We start from the raw sequence: 16,152 nt of genomic DNA on the forward strand, positions 1-16,152 counted from the left end.
GAGAGGTGCCTCTATACTTTTTACTTGACCTCAGCGATCTTTTCTCTTCTCTTTCTCAGATATACTTTGTTATTCATTAAGACTGAGACTGAGTTCCATTTGTACCAACTTAAAAAAATACATATGGGTAGGTGTGTTGCTTGCTTGTGCGTCTATGTACCACTTGTGTGCAAGAAGAGGGCGTTGGATCTTGTTACGGATGGTTGTGGACCATTGTGTAGTCCACACAATGCTGAGGATGGAACCCAGGCCACTCTTAGTCACAGAACCTCTCTTCCTCATTGTACCATTTTCTGTTTGGCCTGCATAGTTTTGGTTAAATCGCGGTTTAAAAAAATTAAATCAACTTCCAGTGTTTTAAATTATGAGACATCTTGCACAAAACTCCAAGTTCCTGTCATCTCCTAAAACACCAGAAAGTCTGGCACACTGGGCTTAGATTCTCATCAAGAACAAGTGTCAGAAGATGACACTAGGGTGACTTCAAATGAAGTCAAATTGTCAGAGAAGGTCTTAGGATTTCATCGGAGCTCCAAACTTTTACCACTGACTTTCGCTCCTTTTCTTACTGTCTTGTCCCATTGAAGGCTGAGAAAAAAATGAAAGGCAAAGAGGAAGGGATCAAAGAGAAGGAGAGAAAGAGGAAAGGACTTTGTGTGACTGGAAAAACGGGAGGGCACTCTTTTCTCTTATTGTAGAACCGTAGAATCTCTCTCTAATATGAAAATAATATAAATCTTGCAATCACAAAGCAAACCTTGCAACTCATTTATAGACTATAAGAAATCTCCTGAAGTCAGGCACTTATGTGTATCTGTAATCTCAACTGCTTTAGAAGTTCAAGGACTGGGATTGAGGCAACCTAGATGTGAGACAAAGCAAGATTCCGGGGGAGGCGGAAGCCAAAGCCCCAAAGCGCCTGTTCAAATATTCATTTTGGAGCTAGGTGTGGTAGTATACTGCTGCAATCTCTGTACTCAGGAGGTTGGGGCAGGGGAATCCCAAGGTAACTTTGACAGGCAAGTGAGTTCAAGGCCAGCCTCAGCTACATGAGACTGCCTCAAAAAAACCAAACCAAACCAAACCAAAAATAAACACCCCCCCCCAAAAACCCCCCAAATTAGGTGGAGCTGCGTGTTTGGAGCACAATCATGGTCAAGATTTAGTCAGTACATCCGAATGGTGGTGCACAGCTGTAAACACAGCACTTTTGGCCTTCCTGGGTATGATGTGTGTGTGTGTGTGTATGTATGTATGTATGTATGTATGTATGTATGTATATGCAAAATTCTAATGCAAATAAAGCAAAATAAATATTTTTAAAAGATCTTAAAAACAAAACCAAAAGCCTAAAACAATGAAAGCAATAAAAACAAAAGCCAGAGTAAAACCCGCAATAAAAAGGACTCAGTGAGTCCTGCCTGCATTGCACTTGTGTTTTTTTGTTTGTTTGTTTTTGTTTTTTAACTTTAGTGGCTTTGCTTCAATTATATCTTTCTTGGCAATAAGAGATGAGAATGGAGGGCTGTCAAGTAGACTGTCAAGACAATTTTCTCGTCTAGTCTCCAAATTTGGGTCTTAATGGATCATCGCTTTCTTCTGTTTTACCACACTAAACTGTCCCCAACTCGCAATAGATGGGCAGGAGGGACGGGAGGCGAGAGATGCAAGGAAGACAGGCCTCGAGATGGATGGAGATTCCCTCAGTGTGAGTACTTTTACCCACTTATATAAATCTGTCACCTGCCTCGTATTCTGTTCTCATATCATAATTTTTTGGGAGTTGGAGGTGTCGGTATGTTATGTAAGAGGAGGAATATCTTCACACGTATGGATACATAAGTATTTGTTGCACTAGGACTATCATGGCAAGATAATGGCACTGGAAAATGGCAATAATTGGTGGATGACGTGAAGAATGAGAAGAAACCTTTCTGTTAGACTTGGTCACACGCAGTCTGTAATTACAAACGAACGACCCGATTTTTAAAATTAAAAACGGAGGTGCGGGAAATCTCTACAAGGGCACAGGGACGCTGTTTTCGGTCGTGTTGAATGGCTTAGATAACGGTTTTTCAGAAGGAAGGGATTAGAAACTGTTCGATCTGAAGCCGTAGTTAGAGCGTTAAAGAATTCTTAGATGCGCGATCGTTAGAGTAGCTCAATTTTCAAAGTAAGAGGGAAAAAAAAAAAAAAAAACAAACCAAACCAGTGAATCTTGTAAAAAACATGGAAATTAAAAAAAAAAAAAAAAAAAAAAAGACTGGATCCCCTTGCCGTGCCATTGTTGCCACAATGCCGTGACTCGGATTCGAACCGAGGTTGCTGCGGCCACAACGCAGAGTACTAACCACTATACGATCACGGCGAGCTACCAGGGACCTGTAATATTGCTCTTCTGAATATGCTCTTCAATACTCATAGGCCTTCCCACTTCCTGCGTCACTAAATGACCCGTGTGCTGGGCGGGACTCCAACCTAGCAGAGCCTGCGATGCGCAGGCGCATTGAATTCTCGCCGCTAACTAGGCTTCACTTTGGTTCGGTAATCTGGGGCTTGCGAGAGATGTTGGAGGTGGCCGGAGACCTCCTGAGCATCCGGGGACCCGAGGTGACTGTCTTGGGGAAGCCGGTCTCCGGGGCCTGGACCCTTACCAGTGGACTCTGCAGAGTTCTCCTGCCTGCAGGGCCGTTCCCCAGTGGGTCTCCTGGCTGCAGATCCACCCCGCACCCTATATCAGCGACCGATGAGGACCTTTGCTGAGAGTGCGGCGGATGCCCTCGGTACTGAGTTAGCAGTTTGGACAGAACTCTATTGAATGCCGGTCAGCTTCGGCTTTCCGCCCCCATGACTTCTCTCTTCCTTGCAGCCTCTCCCACTTATCCCACATTTAGGATGGCTAAATCCTCTCTCCTTGATGCTCCCGCTCGGCTTTGCGCCCACTTCTGACCCCATTGGGCGGCAACTGGGACTCGGTCCGGTTTTCTTCTTGTCCATCAGCGCTCCCACCCACACGGCGCCTAGCCTGTGACGGCTTCCACAGAGAGGCAGTGATATTTGCTAAACCAAGAAGGTGCCAGTGGTTTCTCACAAGTGAGTTCAAAGTGGCCACTTTTTACTCTCCTCTGCAGAGCCACCAGAGATCTCGCAAAACACCAGCTAAATCCTTTCACTATTTCACGTCCCAGACTGCAGGACATCCGCCTGCTTTTCCCTCACGCGGCTTTCAGTGTCGTTTCCCGCCCCCAGCGACTGGCGCCCATTCACTCAACAGGTTCTTGAGGTTCTAGCTGTCAGCCGAGCCAGGCCCTAGAGCGCTGTGGGAGCGGGCAGGTCCTAAAAATGACCCAGGGAGAACACTTAGGAGAGGAATCACGACAGACAGAGCCTTTTAATGACTGTGTTCAACCCTTTGTACATTAAATTGCTGTTTGACAGATTCCCATTCTCCTTGTAAAAGCTATCTCAAATGTCACACCCTCTGCGGAGCTGCTGCTGCTTCTTCTTCTTCTTCTTCTTCTTCTTCTTCTTCTTCTTCTTCTTCTTCTTCTTCTTCTTCTTCTTCTTCTTCTTCTTCTTCTTCTTTTCTTCTTCTTCTTCTTCTTCTTCTTCTTCTTCTTCTTCTTCTTCTTCTTCTTCTTCTTCTTCTTCTTCTTCTTCCTTCTTCTTCTTCTTCTTCTTCTTCTTCTTCTTCTTCTTCTTCTTCTTCTTCTTCTTCTTCTTCTTCTTCTTCTTTCTTCTTCTTCTTCTTCTTCTTCTTCTTCTTCTTCTTCTTCTTCTTCTTCTTCTTCTTCTTCTTCTTCTTCTTCTTCTTCTTTTTTTAAATCACTTCGGCGTCTACGTTACTGCTTTGATGGAAATTTGTAAAAAGTATGTATAGGAGACTAAGAAAAACCAACGTATTTTTACAATATATATTGAAAACAGTTAGATATATACATTGCATTTTTCTGGCTGACGCAATTCTCTGTACTTCGGGTGCAAACACCATCCCTCTAACATACTGGAAGCTTTTGTGCGCCTGCAGTTTAATTTAGCCCGCGCTGGTATAAAACCCTAATTCTCAACAGGCAGTTTGAGATTAATTTTCTAGAATGTTAGCTAAGTATTAAAATCGAACAGAAGAATAAAATACAGCTCCCTTGCCGTGCCATTGTTGCCACAATGCCGTGACTCGGATTCGAACCGAGGTTGCTGCGGCCACAACGCAGAGTACTAACCACTATACGATCACGGCGAGCTACCGGGAACTTAAGGTCAGGACTCCTTCCTTGGTCTCTTCTGTGTTGGATGCCCCGCCCCTTTTGACGTCATCGGGTTGCTGGCATTTGTTTCTGCCTATCAACGGCGGGACTTATGAGTGTGCGCAGGCGCTTTGGTTTCCCTGGCTAGATCTGTGCGCTAGCGTAAAGAAGCCCTCCGCTTCGCAGCAGTGGTAACAGCGGCCGACTGGGCCTCTTTTTTTCCTTGTTTTTTTTATTTAATTTTTAATTTTAATTTTGAGTCTGTGTCTGATTCGGGACAGGCTGGCCTCTAACGTCCCGAGTTTTAGGTTCCTAGGCGCCACCACGCTGGGCTTGCCAAGCATTTTCATGGCTGTCTTTTTGTGGTGCGTTTCCAAGCCAAATAGAAACTCAAGAAGACTGTGGTCAATCGTTGTGGTTCGCTGGGGCCCCCCCAGTACATCAGCATAGGGATGGCAGGGGATGGATCGTCCCTGTCTCAAGAGTCGCACTGGTTACACAGCACAGTGTGGCGTTCCGGTAGCTCGCCGTGATCGTATAGTGGTTAGTACTCTGCGTTGTGGCCGCAGCAACCTCGGTTCGAATCCGAGTCACGGCATTGTGGCAACAATGGTACGGCAAGGGCGCCTTTTTAGTGAAGGCGTTGTAATGCCCGGGCTAATTCTCCTATGTCCCTGTTGCTCATGATGAAGGCATTATAATGCGTGGTTAATTCTCAAAAACACTATACTATGTCACGAGCGACTGACTTTACAGCTTGTTGGTTTAGTCACCTTACTTTTGTTAATATCTCTGCGTGGTACTTTCTATTTTCCTAATTCAACGGTTAATCACATTTTAGTCTTTTAAAAACCTTACAAGACTTAAGAGTTCATCACGGAGGGCATAGGAATTATAGGAACAATGCGAAAATTAGGGGTTAGAATTAAAATTAGGGTTAGGTAGGAAAACAAACCGAACCTTTTTTGGTTCAGATCATATGACAAATGAAAGATACTACCACACTGAAGGGACTAGTTTTTTGTGGTCACTGTGGCGTGCTAAGATAGCCTCGTGGGTGCTGGTGTTTTTCTCCTCTTCCCAGTCTACCTCACATTAAAGCAAATTATCACGTTGTTTTGTGTGCTCTTAAAAAAAACCCTCAAGCTCCACAAATTCGGGTCTATTATTCGGCATTAGGCCAAATGGAAGTGAATTTTCCACCTAGCTCTTGAATGCTTACTTGATGGTGGCTGTGTGGTTGTCAAGAAAGGACCCAGAGAAGAATGAAGTTCTCCAGCTCCTCCTAGGGGCTCTGGGATGGCAAAGCAAGTCAGGAAACATTCCTGGGAAAGATAGGTGTTGTAATGTCTTTCACCCATAATCCATCAGAACAGCTTACTGAACAGTGTAGAAAATCAAGACTTCATTGCAGCCCCACCCCCTAAGTCCCTAAACAAACAAAAGACAACAAAAACCACCCTCGCAGGCTGTAATTTCCCTGGGTCTCCTGGCATTTTAGGAGATTTGGTGAGTTTAAAGCCACATAACAGGACAGCTTGCGCCTTACAAGTGTTGCTGAACAAAATATAGTAGGTGAATGTGAAAACCCATTGGGCTTTGTGTGAACAGTCATGTATCTAGGCAGTATCACCAAACCCAGCAGACTAGTCACCAGGACTGTGGCAGCTGTTCCTGGGCTGGCCTTGCTAGCCCTGTTCCCATGAGCTGCACCCACACCAGGGCTTGGGAGAGATGCAAGCATTCCCTCCTGAGGGAGACATAAACCAGGTCGACCTCCCTCTCTAAGGTCCCAGTAACAAAGAAAGTACAGTTCTGTCAGAGGTCCCTCAGGAACTAGAAGGTTGTTGGGTTTATTTATAGAGTCTGAGTGAGGGGTTACTGACAGGTGACCATAAAGTGGCCACATTAGAAAGTCTTCACCCAGCAAGATGACTTCTTCCTGAAGTCACATAGAGGGAGTCCCCTTCAGTCAACCTCCCCCAGCATGTAAACTGTCTCTGGAGACCCGAGGTCACATGAAATTAGAGCAGAATGGCATGCAGGTGCCCAGGAAGAGTGACTGGGGTCTTAGGGAGAGTCCTGTGACCAACAGCAACCATCCACTGGCTCAGTCATGATGGCTGCTTCCAACCAGGCACAACTGACCTGGTCAAGACAGTTGCTCTTTTGCTTGGATGACGAAGGAGGAAGGAACAGTCACTCTGATATTATTTAGGGTGCAGCAAGCGGTCCATTTTATGTGTTAATTAAGTCAAAGGCAGGAAAAGTTTGAAAGTGAAGCAAAGCCAAGGTTTATTCAAAGTGGACAATTTCATAGAGTTAAAAAAGAAAAGGAAAGGAAAGGAAAGGAAAGGAAAGGAAAGGAAAGGAAAGGAAAGGAAAGGAAAGGAAAGGAAAGGAAAGGAAAGGAAAGGAAAGTTCCTCCGGGCAGGCAACTTGTCAATCTAGCAGCCCAGAGGAGGAGAATGTCGAGAGAAAGAGTGAAAGGGAAAAGCCATTTAAGTAAAGCCAGAAAGGAAGGGTGCATCAGAGAAAGAGTAAGGAAGCCCAGTTACTATAGTGGAAAAGCACATATAGGCTCTGGAAGCAGAGAAATAGCCAAGAAAGAACCAAAAGGAAATATTTACAGCTTTTAAAACCAGGACTCATTAAGGTGGGCAGACCCAGCAGGATCTCATAGCAGCTTGTAGGAACTGTACCAGGAACAGACATTCCGGGAAGCCAAAGTATAGCATTTTGTTAAAGAGATAATTGTTCCATTTGTCTCTTTAGCATGGTTTAAGGTGAGCCTTCCTAGGGGTGGTCCCTTGGCAAGATGATTGACAAACTGTCTTAGCTTCTGGGTAGCTGGAGTTGTTAGATCTCCATTCACGTGAGAGCTTTCATCCTGTTGACAGAACTAGGCTGTTCTGTTGCTGTGTCAACTCTCTACGAACACAGTAAAACAGTCAAGAAAACACAGCTCAGAAACACCTGGTATCTGAGATACCCCACTGGTCACCCATATCTACGGCCAAGAATGCAGAGGAAGCTAAGGAAATGTAGCATGACCCAGATGCTGCAGGGTCTGGCAGTGGGGTTGGGTGGGGTGGAGTGCAGGAGGATGCTCAGGTTGACAGCTGCCCTTCTGGACAGGAATATTGTCACTCTGGAGATGGGACAACCTAGCCTCTACTAAGGAACTCTGCTTGTTTTCCTTGCTCTGATTTCTGGGCGTCAGATCAGGCTGATCTAGTGACTTGCCTGCCCATTAGACTTGCCTTCAGGGAAGAGGGACCATTGCTGTTGACAAGCCCCTGAGTTCTTGGCTTGGCTTGTACACCTTACTGTGTTGTTTTCTGTTCAGACTCCTGGGCAAGATTGGTGGGATTCATTTCTTCTGCTTATCTGGGCTGATGAGGCTTCTGGGCTGGCAATGGTGAGAGCCAGAGCCCCCGAGAGCCTGGCCTGGGATGACGTCACCATGACCCAGTTGGCACACTCAGCGGCCAATCGACACCCTCCTTCCCTGCTCTCACCTTAAAACTGTTTTGTTTTGTTCGCTTTTGTTTGTGTTTTATGCTATAAATGTTGTCACTAGACACCACCTTTTCTAGGTTGGAGTGCCCGTAAAGAAGCAGGCGGTGTTAAGAGTTCCTTCAGCGGACATCCCAGCTCCAGCAGTCTCCATTTTGGTTAGATTTCTCCAGGTTTCCCATCAGCTCTTAACTTTTTTTTTTCCAGCAGCGACCTTTAACTCCACTAGGAGGCGCTCTATCCCAAGCGGTTGACTTGGGAAGCAGAAACTAGGGGAGTCAATTAATTTGGGAGACACATCTGACCTAGTTGAGGCATCCCTCTGGCTTCTCCAGAAGTTCCACACTCAAGTTCTTCCTCTCCACTCCCTTTTCTTCTTCCCCTCCGTCCATCATTCATCAAACAAGACTCATTTTGCTCTTAAAATACTGAGTATGGAGGACTACAAAGCTGCGGACGAAGCATTTGGTCCAGAGTGGTTGATTTTCCAGCTGCATTTGTCACCTGACATAAGCTCAGGTCAAGGGCACACACGCCCGCGTCAGCTGGTCTCTTGTTTCTAGATCTTTCCACACTCATAAGAGGGCTCGAGGAGTTCCTGTGGGACTTGACTCCTGTCCCAAGACCTGAAACTTTTTCCTGAGTCCGGAAGATAGATAGCAGGGAGTGGTTTCCAGACATTATTCTAGAAGTGACCAATTGGAAGAAGCTTTCTGTCATAGAGTAAGTAAAAGGTCAATGTGGTAAAACGACATTAAGATTTCATGTCTCTCCAGTCAGAATGGCGGCTCTCAGGATCATTAATGACAACCATTGCTGGTGTGTGTGACACGAGGGGAGCTCCTACACACTGTTGTGGGGTTTGTAGATAGTGCAGCCACTTTGTAAAGCAGACACCTGGAAGTGTCTCAGAGGACGACAACCTGGACTGCCACATGACCCAGCGACACCACTCCTGGGCGCACACCCAGTGGGTTTCACATCCTACCACAGATGTGTGCAAATCCATGCTTGGTGCAATAGCCAGGAAATGGAATCAACTGAGATGTCGGTCCACAGATGGATGGTTGAGAAAACGGTGCCTCTGATACATACATATCCCACTGATACTAGTGGGAGCACTAGTCAGCTCTGAAGAAAAACAAAATAATGAAATTTGCAGCAACTGCAAGAACCTGTACAGAGTAAGGGAACTCAGGTCCCAAAGGACAAAGTCACATGCTCTCTCGTATTTGTGGATCCTAGCGTCAAGTCTTTTGTGTGTTTAACCTGGAGCACAGTGGAAGCCAGGAAGGGGCATTTGGGGGGCACATTAGGGGAGGGTGGTAAATTATAGGTAAATGAAAGGAGAGAGGCAGAAAGTAGATGGTACAAAGGGTCAGGGAGCTGGGGCCTGGGCAGCTAAGCGCTGTGGAAGTCTGCTACCTCACAGTCGAAACATAGAGGGCTAGCGGAAAATGTGTGGGAGGAAATGAGGGCTGAGGGTTAAGTGGGGATGGTGCAGGCTCTCATGAGAGGAGGGGAGAGTGAGTGGGTTAACCAGCGCTAAGGGTGTGTACAAAGCCTAATGGAAAGCCACTAAGTTAGTACTCTAATTTCAAAATAGGACTTCAAAAACAATTTTAACAGAATTATCCTGCATGGGTGGACAATGACAATCTCAGACTACATGGGTTATTACATGAAAATTGCAAAGTATGGGAGTTACTGGTCAGAGATGCCCTAGAGGTCTCCAACCCCAACTTCTGCATTGGCCTTGCTTAGCTGCCATGGTGAGACTATACACTAAGACCCTGTTGCTGAAGTGTGTGGTCCCTTTGGCTACAGAACATAGAAAACAACCAATCTCACACTGTGGTAGTTTGTATATGCTTGGCATATACAAGGGAATGGCACTACTAGAAGGTGTGGCCTTGTTGGAGGAAATACGTCAACTGTCAATGTGGCAGTGGACTTTGAGACCTTCCTCCCAGTCACTTGGGAACCAGTCATCTGTTTCTCTTTGGAAGAAGATGTAGAACTCTCAGCTCCTCTAGCACCTTGCCTGCCTGGATGCTGCCATGCTTCCCACCATGATGATAATGGACTGAACTTCAGAATCAGTAAGCCAGCCCCAATTAAATGTTGTCCTTATAAGAGTTGCCTTGGCCATGGTGTCTCTTCAGAGCAATGGAAACCCTAACTAAGATACAAATCTACCTGGAGACTTCCTCTCTGCTGGCCATCTTACAGAGGGCCAGAGGGTACTATGCAGACTACAGAGGAGAAAGATATCAGTGGTCTTTCTTACCTGGTGCTTGGCCTTCCATACACAGGCCTGCCAGGCAAGAGGTGCCACGAGGTGCACAAATGTTACAGAGTGATAACCAGTGTCTGATTGGGTTGAGGCCTGCTCCACAGGAGGCACTCTGATGCCTTATAATGTAATCTTGGTCAAAAGCTCGTGCCTGGGAGGCCGCAGGCTCTAGGATAGAACCGGCTGTTGTTATTTTCCTGAATAGTCTTGCCAAATTGTCTCCTAAGTATTGATGTAGATGTTGTCACTCTTAACCTTAGCCAGAGAAGATTCTTTCTTCAGGAGGGAGCAGCCAGTGCAGAGCTTCTTAGTCAAAGTGTTGAGAACAAAAGGCCCGATGTGCAGCCTTAGACAGGATAGCATTATAACCCTGCTGAGGCTCAGGGGACATCTTGGAAGAGGAGATGGGGAGGATGGAGGAACTGCAGAGTGGGAGGGGTGCTGTGAAGTGCTGCCCCCAGGACAGGATGTAGCTGGCTTCCACTCTCATGAACTCAGAAGCCACAGTTACCTGCACAAAATCAAACAGCACACCTTACCACGGACAGGGCTATTGACAGGTAGCTGAGTGTCGGATCTCCTACCCTGCTGAGGAATTAATCAGATGGGCGAAGATCCTGCTGGGAGTTGTGAATTAATTTCTTTGGATGCTCAAGCTCTGAATTAAGTCATGACAGGAACAGTCACGTTGTCAATGTCTCAGGCCACCCCAGCCTTGTGGCCCTGCTGCCACTGCCCCTTAAGTGTTGGGATGACAGATCAGAAAGTTACCAAAGTGCAGCAGAGCGAGTGCCTCAGTGGGAGACAGTTCTGAGGGCTGTGGATGGAGATGGCAGTGGTCTTGTGCTGGGGCTTGCAGATGCTGGCCCTGCTGTCTCACACTCTTCCTTCTGTGAGTGCACACCCATGTTATCTCTCTGGAGATACAATTCTCATAGAAGGGCTCCTGTTGGAATACACTAGACTAGTCCCATTTTAACTTCTTTAGAGCCTTCCACATAGGCTCTGGCCTGAAGTATGAGTTTTAGGAGTTTGATATTCAAATTTTAGAGGAACATGATACAGTCCATAATGGGAAGTAATTGTAGGCTAAGTTCTCCAGTGTCGGCAGGCCTCCGTGGTGGACATGGAGTTTTTAAGCTCCTTTGATTTGTAGAATCTATTTCTTCTAGGACTGGCAAAGCAACACCATGGTTAGGAGAAAATGCCCCCTAGGCCCTGGCATTGGAACCCTTGATTCCCAGTCAGTCGTGCTGTTTGGAGAGGTTTAGGCGCTGCAGCCTACCTAGCTAGAAAGAGGAGCACAACTGGGGACTTTGAGAGTAAAGCCTACCTACCTTCGTGCTGATGCTGAGAGTGCCAGCCATCTCTGCTTTTCCCACCATGCCTGCTTCCTACTGCCATGCCCTCCTGTCACGATGCACTCCTGTCCATCTTGAACAACAGGCTCAGATAAACTCTTCTATAAGTTGTCTTGGCCATGGTGTTTTATCACAGCAGCAGAAAAGAAACTAATGCACCATTTAGACTAAGGAAAAGATACTTAACAGGGGACCTGGCAAGTTGACTCAGTGGGTGAAAATGCCTGCCACCCAAGCCTGGTGACCCGAGTTACATACCTGGAACCCACGTAAGGTGGAAAGAGAACAGACCAACTACACAAAGTTGCCCTCTGACCTCCAGATACGTGCTATGGCATGTGCCCCACTTCATTCACCATGCACACACATGATGATGATGATGGTGAGTAGTGACAATAGCAGCAATAATAAAATAAACTTAATAGAAAGAATAAATAATAAGGGCTCTTCTGGTACCTTTGAGCCCATGGAGGCCAGCTGTGGACAGAACTTGTTTAAGTCACAAGTGTCTAGAGAGTTGTGGGGCAATGGCATTTTTGTTGGTTATGAGCAGGCCTCCTCCAGAACTAAAAAGACTACTGCTTAAACTGAAAGTGTTTCTACCTGAGATGAAACCAAGCTTTGCACAGGCAAGTGATGTGCTCATGTGTACAAAGCAAAAAGCAACATAGCGTCCCCTAGCGGCAAACCAAACAGAAGCAGAGTAATTTGGGGTAAAAGAGGCGACTGGGGCCAATGGAAAGAGTGTCAAGCCTTGTGGCAAATTCCAAACATTCTTGCTCATGCCATTGGACACAGTGTCTCTATGATGCTGTACCCCTCATGTACTTATGTTTTTCTTTCTTATTTCTGGTATTTATTTATTTTTATTTAAAGGGGAGCATGAATACAGTTCCCCATATCACAGATCATGTGGCAGTGGAGAAACCATAGGTGTCAGTGCATCTCAGGAGCAAGGCATGGGCCTCACCTTGAGAAAACCACCTCGATTCGATTATGGTCTTTCTTTTGCCAGGTAAGTGTGCTCTTCTCTTTTAGATTTATCTATCTATCTATCTATCTATCTATCTATCTATCTATCTATCTATCTATCTATCTATCTATCCATCCATCCATCCTTCTATCTATCTATCTATCTATCTATCTATCTATCTATCTATCTATCTATCTATCTATCTATCTATCTATCTGTCAGAAGGCAGGACCTTCATCTCATCAGGACCACAGCCATACAGGGTAGCCTGAAACTCACCTGGCTGGTGTCAAACTTGCAGAAGCCCATGGTGCCTTGACGTCCCAAGTTGCCAGGGCTCGAGACATGCACAACCCTGTCTGGACTGCTCTAGTCTTTTAAAATCTTGGTTAAGTATGTCTATTTACTTGAGCCCCTGAATATAATTTTAAAACAATTAATTAACTTGTTTATTTCTTCATGGTGCTGGGTGTCTGAAGCAGGGTCCCAGGCATGTTAACCAAGTGCTCTACCACTGAGCTGAACTTGCAGGCCAGCCTAGAACCTAGAGCAAGAGGCAGGTGTCTCACTCTGCTCACGCTAGGGCAGCAGAACATCTCAGCTCTGCTGGCTACATCCCTAACTTACTTACAATGATCTCTTTGCTTTTATGGGTGGCTGAATCATTTCATTCAGCGGCTTAGAGGTGGGGAAGGGCTAAAGAGGTCAGGAGGAGCTGCTGTTCTCAGCAGGACAGATCTCTCTCCACTCACAGATTTCAACTGTCCCACAACTGAGGAGGACAGAAGACACAGGGGTGCTTTCTGACCTGGGGTCCTTCCAGCAAGGGCACTGATTTCAGACCGATTCTTTTTTTTTTTTTTTTTTTTTGGTTTTTCGAGACAGGGTTTCTCTGTATAGCTCTGGCTGTCCTGGAACTCACTTTGTAGATCAGGCTGGCCTCGTGTGCCACCACTGCCCAGCTAATTTAATATTTCTTATCAAAGCTTGTGTGGCTTCTGGTAAATAGAAGACTGATAGTCTTAAATATTAAAATTAAAAATAAAGATAGCTGAATATGTTGGACATGTTTGTGATCCCATCACTTGGGAGGGAGACTAGGTAGAGGGGATGATACTCAAGTTATGTGCATGCCTCTGCAACCACTACCACCACACTAGTAAAGAGCCAAGGGAAGCAAGAAGGTAGTTCATTTGAACACGACTTAGGAGCTAGTGTTTGGTCAGACTTTGGGAATCTGACCCCAAGCATTTTTACAGATTGACAAGCTTACAGCAAGATCCCAGGGAGGGGCCCTTGTGGCCTGGGGCACACAGCACCAAGGCCACAAGGTTGTTACCACATTTGCTCCCAGCCTTTTGGACAGATAACAGGTCTTATACATCTAGGAACTCCCAGAAATAGACTGGATAATGCTTTATTAACTTTGGATTTTTTCAGTGCCAATGAGGCAGGAACAACAGCTGCTAAGAGACACTGGATTATAGAAAACAAACAAACGACTGAGTTAACCAACCTGTATACTTTCTTCTCTTTCTTTTTTTAAAAAAAGATTTATTTATTATTATAAATAAGTACATGGGGGCAGCTGTCTTTAGACACACCAGAAGAGGGCATCGGATCTCACTATGGGTGGTTGTGAGTCACCATGTGGTTGCTGGGATTTGAACTCATGACCTCTGGAAGAGCAGTCAATACTCTTACCTGCTGAGCCATCTCACCAGCCCCCTGTATACTTTCAAGATGCTTTAACACCCGAATATGTGGTGGCGATGTTCAGTTCTTACTAAGACAGCCATGTTATTGAGGTAATGTGGATATGGCTTCCCTGTCATTTCTAGGCAACATAATCTTTATTGCAGACTGCCTCTGTCCTCTGGCTTTTTCAGACCCCTCTTCCACTGTTCTGTGAGTGTACAATGTGGGGGCTGTGTTATAGCTGTATCCATTAGTTCTCTGCATTTTGACCAACTGTGGCTTTCTGTATGGGTCTCCAAAGCCTTTCATGAAGGTGTTGACTTCTATGTGGGGAGGATGTAAAACCCACCCCTCACCCCCAGAGGCTCATGGGTAAGAGATCACCTTGAGTCTCATTAGAGAGACTTTGGATTTGAACTTTTTTTTTTGTTTTTTTTTGAGACAGGGTTTCTCTGTATAGCCCTGGCTGTCCTGGAACTCACTCTGTAGACCAGGCTGGCCTCAAACTCAGAAATCTGCCTGCCTCTGCCTCCCGAGTGCTGGGATTAAAGGTGTGCGCTACCATGCCCGGCCAGACAGATTCTTGAGGGCAGTTTTAGTCGAGCCAGAGATGGCTGCAGGTGTAGATGCCTGTTAAAGGCCTTGCCTAGGATGCCTGGGGTCCCAGACAGTTCTCCCAGCACTGCATAGCAGAGAGAAGGCACCATGACCAAACCAGGGAGAGGAAGTCAGAGGATGGACAGAAGGACAAAGGCAGAGGAAACTCTCAAGACTGCTGGTTTCCCATTTATCTCTGCTGTTCCCTTGAATACATATGCTGCCTCAGCCCCGACTCCTCTCCACGCTTTTATACTCGTACTCTGTCAGAAACAGAGATTTCCTGCAGTGACGTGAGGGTTGGAGTAAGGTAGGGCTACGGACACTAAAAGACCATGGCAGAGCATCACATCCTGACTTTCGAAGCTTTGGCAGGGTCAACAAGTTGTCACATCGAAAAGTTCTGGAGAACCCAGCCTGTGGACGGATTCATGGACGCTGTCTGAAGATTTAAGAGCTGGCTGATTTCAACCTCTTCCCACTATTACACAGATGTCCACTGTTTCATGGGAATATCAATTAGGCTTGTTTTGGTTGCAAGGCTGTTTGAGGAATGCTTCTCCAGGACACCTTGTGATCAGTCGTTTTCTGTAACCAGTGCTCTATAAGCTCCAGAATGGCCAGAGAGCATATTTACAACCTGCCTGTTTGAACCTGTTGACTCAGGGCAAATCCTCAGTTATCTGGGCCAGTATGAAAGATTCTACTCAACTGCAGTTGGGCACAGGCCTCATCTCTCAAAGCTCCATCTTTGTAAATCGGGATTCGAAGGGATAGAGAGAGTTACTTTGGGAAGGTTCAGCAAGACAGCCCATGCACGAGACATCATGGCCTTTGCCAGGTTCTCTTAAACCTAGTTAGTGCTCCAATGCAGAGCTCACTCTCACGGAGCCTCAGAGCCCTGGGCTGGTCCCACAGTGCACGGGGCAGCAGGCTCAGGCTCAGGCTTTGAGGCAGGCAGCATCCAGCTCGACGCCCTTGGAGCGTTTCCTCAGTCTGACACCTCACAGTGTAAGTACGCTGTGCAGCATGTCCTCCTACATTCTGTGGTGTTCCGAAGGAAAAGGAGTAATGATGACAGCAAACATTCAGGACTATTACATGCTGCTGAAAAAAAAATTGAAGTAAGAGAAATTAGAAAGTTTATAAAAAATCCAATTGGGTTAAATGAAGAAAATACATTTGACTTTTGTAACTAGGAAGGAACAAATTGATGTTCTTTTTAAAAGCATGAAATTTATAATTGTGAGACAAAGACAATATGTCTAAAAAATAATGGTCAATAAATTTGTTTAAATTAAAATGCCCCACTAATACTTCATATATTATATAACTTCTTGAGTGCAGTAGACATAAAATGTTGCCGTGAACAGCCATTTGTCTTGTGAATTGTGCAGTGGTAGTTCGGTGAGTCTTAGCCGTCACAGGGAGGTCCAGTTTGGAAAAGGGAGTGAAGCCCCGGCT

At 45.8% G+C, this 16,152-nt stretch overlaps 1 long non-coding RNA gene, 3 other non-coding genes and 1 pseudogene across 5 annotated transcripts; 2 read left to right on the forward strand and 3 right to left on the reverse strand.

The window, feature by feature from the left end:
* Positions 1-1,635: 1,635 nt before the first annotated feature.
* Positions 1,636-15,991, forward strand: Gm39918 (predicted gene, 39918). Of its 2 annotated transcripts, none has more exons than NR_166176.1 (3): positions 1,636-1,708; positions 12,297-12,435; positions 13,834-15,991. It is a non-coding gene; the product is annotated as a predicted gene, 39918 (long non-coding RNA). The 2 variants fall into 2 exon arrangements; NR_166177.2 differs by having other exon boundaries at positions 14,537-15,991.
* n-THgtg4 lies at positions 2,297-2,368 on the reverse strand. Its single transcript has one exon. It is a non-coding gene; the product is annotated as a tRNA-His (tRNA).
* n-THgtg3 lies at positions 4,166-4,237 on the reverse strand. Its single transcript has one exon. It is a non-coding gene; the product is annotated as a tRNA-His (tRNA).
* Positions 4,771-4,842, forward strand: n-THgtg5. The gene has a single exon. It is a non-coding gene; the product is annotated as a tRNA-His (tRNA).
* Positions 12,292-12,443, reverse strand: Gm24409 (annotated as a pseudogene).
* Positions 15,992-16,152: the final 161 nt, after the last annotated feature.

The sequence above is a fragment of the Mus musculus genome, chromosome 2 (assembly GCF_000001635.26).
Source record: "Mus musculus strain C57BL/6J chromosome 2, GRCm38.p6 C57BL/6J".
Taxonomy (NCBI): domain Eukaryota; kingdom Metazoa; phylum Chordata; class Mammalia; order Rodentia; family Muridae; genus Mus; species Mus musculus.